This window comes from Alnus glutinosa, chromosome 5 (genome assembly GCF_958979055.1).
Source record: "Alnus glutinosa chromosome 5, dhAlnGlut1.1, whole genome shotgun sequence".
In the NCBI taxonomy this organism is placed as follows: domain Eukaryota; kingdom Viridiplantae; phylum Streptophyta; class Magnoliopsida; order Fagales; family Betulaceae; genus Alnus; species Alnus glutinosa.
In genome coordinates this window covers 5,344,087-5,350,370 of record NC_084890.1, presented here as the reverse complement: position 1 = coordinate 5,350,370, position 6,284 = coordinate 5,344,087, and the positions used below count along the sequence as shown (strand labels likewise).

The 6,284-nt window shown below is 37.6% G+C and overlaps 1 long non-coding RNA gene across 1 annotated transcript; it reads left to right on the top strand.

Annotated features, from left to right (window-relative positions):
* The first annotated feature begins 1,588 nt into the window (after positions 1-1,588).
* LOC133868336 (uncharacterized) lies at positions 1,589-5,583 on the top strand. Its single transcript, XR_009900319.1, has 3 exons — positions 1,589-1,871; positions 4,586-4,620; positions 5,409-5,583. It is a non-coding gene; the product is annotated as an uncharacterized LOC133868336 (long non-coding RNA).
* Positions 5,584-6,284: the final 701 nt, after the last annotated feature.

Below are 6,284 nucleotides of genomic sequence, written 5' to 3'. Positions count from 1 at the left end.
TCAACCACTCTTGCACTTAATTCCAACAACCTTAATAAAAACTAACCAAAGTTATTCCTAACCGGTTGGCTAAACAAAACAGCCCCCTAATGTGTTCAAAAAAAAAAAAAAAACAGCCCCCTAATAATTCATAAAGTACCAATCATCAACATTACAATCCCCAATCTACTAATAAGCCAAGATTCACCTATCACCAATCCTTTTAATGGCTTGTTGATTATTTACTAACCTAACAATATATATATAACTCACATATATATAAACCTAGCAACCATGTTACCAATTCATCATCATCAACTGATCCAAAACACCAATAAATCAATCACATCATTAAACTCAATCTTTAACAATCAAACACTAACCAACATCATCAAATTTACATATCTTCAAAAGCACAACCCTACCATCAAACCTCTTATCCTAGTCCATCAACACAAGATTAACATTTAACTAATTAAACCCAAAACCAACTCCCATATCATTAAACAGAAAATCCACCACAAAGTCCCAATCGGGACCTTCCAAAATCACCTCTAAAACTCACATCTTCCCTCAATTAGGAAGCATGAAAACAAGGGAACTAAACCAAGCTTCGAGAATCCTAAAAATCCATCTCCATTCTCAGTTAGCATCAACTCTTCGACACAAATCCAAAACAATAATCCAACATAATTAAATTCAATCTCTAACAACAAAATGTAAACCAACATCAACATCAAAATACAACTCGACCAATTCACAATAGGAAATCACAAGTCACAAACACAACACTTCAAATCAAATTCACGCACACAAGGCCATGACAGGAAAGAAACCCCAAAATCAGTACCTATCGAGGCCACAACTCAACCATAAACACCATAAAATCCCTCCAAATCAGTCCAGTATTTTCCATAACAAAAATCACCAAATCAAAGTTCTCCAAAACGAAATACCCAAAGAAAGATCACTAAAACTCATTCCCTAAATCGGCCACCCAAAAATCAATCCAACCAACCTAAAACCATTCGGCCATCCATAACTCAAAAACCCATTCAGATTCAACTACTAATTAGGAAAATAACCAACCTAAAATCATACCCAAATGATGTCCTACCGAAAATCATGAAATATTCAAGCAAAAACAAAGAAGAGGAAGAGATGTCTCACCAGAACAGGGCCGAAGTTCACGGCCTAGCTGCTGCCACCACGTTCTATCGGTGGCCTGACCACCTAGCTCTAAAATCACACTACCACTGGCCGGACAATTGCAAGACCGGGCCTATGTCACGGTTTGAGTTCATTGGTTCGACGGGTTCCCGTTCTCCCTCTCTCGATCGGTCTTAATCTCTATGTCTCGGTGTGTGGGTGTATGGAGAAGAGAAGAAAATGGAAGAGAGGGGGAAGGGATGCGTGAAACCGAGGAAAATGGGCTGCTGTTGTCGGGTGGAACCGAGAGGAGGAAGAAAAAAGGAGGAGAAGAGAGATTATGTGGCAGGGTAGGAAGAAAAGAAAGAAAAGCCACATTTTAATACCTCATTATACACGTAGCAGCAGCTCATCTTCTATCTGCCATTTTTCAGTCTCCTTCCCACATGTCTCGAGAAATTTGCCAACGCACGACCACTTCTATTTCTTATTTTCTTTTTCTTCCCCTGCCTCGGCTTCTCCTATCTAGTTCCTTCTTTTCCTTTCTTTTAGAACACAACCAAGAGGAAGAGATGTGGGAGAGACCGAAAGAGGGAGAAGAAAGAGAGAGCCGGTGGGTGAGCCATCGGTTGGGGCGGACGGGAATGTTGGGCCGGTAGGCCACGGCTTGGAGTCGGCAAGGCAGCGGGGAGTCTGATTTTCGGTACTTTCTCAGTACCCAAACCAAGAGGAAACCGTTTTAGGTTAGTAGAATTCTCAAACATTGATTTTAAATTGATTGGGTTTGATTTTTCTGCAGGTTTTCAGATGGGTTTTGTTGGATTTTTTTTTTTGTAAATGTTTAGATTTGGGTATTATTTATGGAGAATTTTTTTTCCTTAGAGGCAGAATGGGTTTCGGGTAATGGGAAACAAAAATCTGGGTTGGTTTGGAGATGAAATCGGTTGGGTGTTTGTTTTTTTTTTTTTTTTTTTTTGAACACAGAACCATCTTCTTCAATATCATTCCAGAAAACATCCCCAAAGGGGTACATAACTAGGAACATCGCCCAAAGGCGAGAAATCAAAGGCCGTAGGCCAGTCGCAGTGAACAGAGATAATGAATCTCTGCCCACAAAATCAGGAACACCTGATTTGAAGCAGCTACCAGAACGGTAGACTGTGAGTACGAAGGTGGAATATACATAAAAAACACAAACAGCAAACTCAGAATGCCAACACCGGCAAGAAACTCCTGCCGGAGACGGCGCGTGTAAAACACGCACCATCTCCGGGAACCTCCCTCGCAACAGACGACCTTCATAAGCAGAGATCGGCACCTTCCGAGATCGGAGAGAGCAGTTGTGGCCCACACACGCTAAAAACAGAACTGAAACACCGGCGCGTGCAGGTCACACCGACCGGAGACGAACAGCACGGCCTCAAAAGATAACCAAATCTGACCAGAAAAGGCCGACCACCGCACTCGGCAAGTTCCTGTTGGAGAAAGACCAATCGAGGCTGACAGATCTAGCGTTAAACAAAACTCCACCGGAACCCTCCAACACCCGTCGTTCTTCACGGGCCAACACCTGAAAATCACTGCTTGCAACAAGAAAAACAACAGAAAAAAAGAAAAAACCCCAACAAACCTCCACCGGTTCAAGCACCGGGAGGCTGTCTCAGTTAATCTAAAGAAAACAACCTAAGGCAAGTGTCATCTTGGAACTTATTTTGGGTACACGTGGGGGCAGACCAACTAACTTGTTGAGAGTTTAGGACAGCTGGATGTAACTTGCTGAGAGTTTAGGACAGCTGGATGTCCACTTATGTTTAAATTATGTGTATTCCCTAAACGTTGTCGTCTCCATTACCAGCTTCTACTAAGAAGAAGGACGTGGGTAGAAGGCCTGAATGCTAGGAGATCAACTGGTCTAGTGCGAGCAGATCATGGAGATCGTGTACAGCAACTGCAGAAGCAGTTGGACTCTAGCAGTTATCTAGTATCGTGTATAGTAGTTATCTAGAATTGTGTGTTTATGGTTGTATTTCAGTTATTCAATTTCTGTATTTAAACCAAGCTTTATCAATGAAACGGGCATGAAAGATTCAGAAGCTAAACAGGAGGAAATTGACCCCTTAAAGTGTCAACAATTGTCTTTTTATTATTAAAAGCAGGCTCATAACAGTGTTGTTGATTAATTGAGAAAAATTTTTGCTTTATGAAGAATTTTTGTTAGAAAAAAAGGAAGACAATTAGGGATTTATAATTTTTGGAATTGTTTTGAAGAAAATCTATGGGTAGGCTTCCGGGTATGAACCTTCTTGAGAATTTAATTTCTGGGTTTGTTTATCTTTGATAGTTTAATGGTTTTGGAGAAATAGATATGTACTAATGGTGAGAAAAGTGGGTTTTTGGTCTTCAATCTAGGTTGTGAAAATTATTCTGGAGTGTTTCTATAGGTAAACCGATTGGATATTTTTGGATGATGTGTGGGAGAATTATATCAACTATTCTATGTTTTAGTGATGAAAATTGATATATGGTTTGTCCTGAATTTTGTTGAAATATTAAAGCTCCATTTTAAATCTGTCATAGGTATCTAAGATTGGTAGAATCTCTTTTGGGTTGATTTCTTTGGTTTTTCCAAATTGACACTGTGTGGGTATTGATTTCTGTGGATTCTATGTTGGTTGATCTCACGAGGAAATTTATGGGTTGTTTTGATGACAAAATGAATGGTGTTTTATAATTTTTTTTTGTAATAACTGAATGTATTGACAAATTTAAGAAAAAGCAAAACTAAAACATGACTTAGTATGAGAGGGTATTTTATTCTGGTTGTCAATAAGTTCCTGACCTTATTAAAAAAGAGAGATTATGGGCCATGTCAAGGTTGATATGTATAGCAACTGATTTGCTTTTAAATTAGCCAATATATGCTGCATTTCTTGGTCCCTACTAATTTCTTGTGCCTACTTCAAAATTTGTACCTTGAGGTGTTAATTTAATCTTCTACAGAGTATGTTAATTGTGCCTCTTAATGATGACAAAAAGATGTACAGATTTCAAGCCCCATTGGAAATTTGTTACTAAAGTCGTGTAGTTATTCTAGTCTAATAAACTAAAGATCATTGAGGAGGAATCTCAAATACAAATAGAAATTTTGAGGATTATTAGACTTAGATGTAGAATTTATCTCCCTATGCTATTAAATGAACATCATTGGGCTGAACCCATTTTTAATATCATTAGCTTGCTTCTTTGTGCCAAAAATGGTTACATGCCCGAATGACTACTACATTACCATTATGCTCCTAATGTGGTAGTAAGAACTGATAAACTATGAGCAATGAATGACATTTTTTTTAGGTTTCATATGCCTAAGTTTCCATTATGTTTTTCTTACAAGTTTTATGTGTGCCAAGTTGGATTATCCTATTAAGTATCCTCTAAATATTTTTATGATCTACTCTAGGTAGATGTAACAAAGAATCCACTCAAGATCGCCAGGTAAGGGGACACAACTTTAAATCTTGGCGAAATTTTAAATAAAACCTTTTCAAAAGAAAAACGTCGGGAATTTTCAAAAGATTCTTTTACTTAAATATTATTTGTTCTATTATCTCAAGTATGAAATAATGAATATGCTACCTGTGAATCACATGGATGAATGAAGCTGATGATTATATGTTACGTGTGCACCATATGAATGAAGATGATGATGTAATTATGATTTTCAAATATGTATATGATACATGTGCACCATGAGAATGAGGATGATGATGACTCTCAAAATATATATGTGTTACATGTGCACTATATGAACAAGATGATGAAATTATGTTGAATATTTGTTTTATGTGCATCACAGAAAGTTTTGTCCCACGGTATCATAATGCTGTGATCTGGATCTTATGATGTGATGATGATGGGTAGTGGGGCAACCACACCAAAAGTGTGGGCTATCGGCCGAGGGGTTCTCACCTAGGGAGCTTCCTAACCCGGCAGCTCTCCCTTGTGACGACAGGATGAGCCTATGGGTCCTTCAGGATCGGTCCTTTGGACGAGCCCAATGTGCACCGCTCATGGTTAAAATGCGGAAGTGGGCCAGTGGTAGACAAAACTTACACATTATGAATGATAATTACATATGCACATTTCTTATTGATGCTGATATTTCTATATGTGGATTCTTGAAAATTCTAAAATACCAAACTATGATTTTTTTACACCCATATGTTCTGTTGTGTTACTTACTGAGTTTTCAAACTCACCCCTTACCCCTACAACCTTTTCAGGATACAATAAGCTAGAGTCACTTTTTGGTAATGGCATAGACCTCGCTAAGGGTAATAGAACGTTGGCGAACTGATGTAATCTTTATATTGTATAGTATGTTTCCCTTTTGGAATTTATAGCTTTGTAAAGAGCAACTCTTATGTACATATAAATAAAATAGATGGTTAAGATCTATATCTATTAGAGGCGTGCTTTATGTAAATGTATTTTTTTTAAGCTCAAGTTCGCGTTTCCCCTTATATCCCAAAACGAGGGCGTGACAAAACAAAACATTTAAAGCAAAAGAAGTGATGTCCCCAAGGGGTAATTCAATCGGCTGGGGACCACGCCTCATGAAGCGGAGGTCACCAGTTCGAATCTCCCATCCGCCTCTTGTGTGGACATGTCAAAAAAAAAGAAAAGCAAAAGAAGTGATAATAAAAAAAAATATTTTGTGAACTCTATATAGACGTGTGACGTGAGGTATTTTTTTATTTTTTATTTTTCTAAATCTCAAGAGAATCCAAAGGTCTTGAAAGTGATTTATAACTAACGGTCAAAATCATTTGGTCATAAAAATATTAATGATCAAACGGTATAACTGACTTTTTTCCTTCTTAAAACTTACGCAACGAAAAACGGTAAATAAACAGAGGGCACTTGAAGTGCAGCAATCACCCCCATAAACAAATAAAGCATACTTTAAAAAATAAAAATAAAAAAAATGAAGCATTGATGGCTGTGTTAAAAACAATGAAAAAAAAATTGTTGTGTAATGTTACAACGTAAAACTCATGGGAAAACTCATTGGGTAGTTTGAAAGGGACAAAAATTTCTTACATGTTACAAAAGAAGTACAAGTTATTTAAATAATATGTACTTTTTAAATGTTTTTT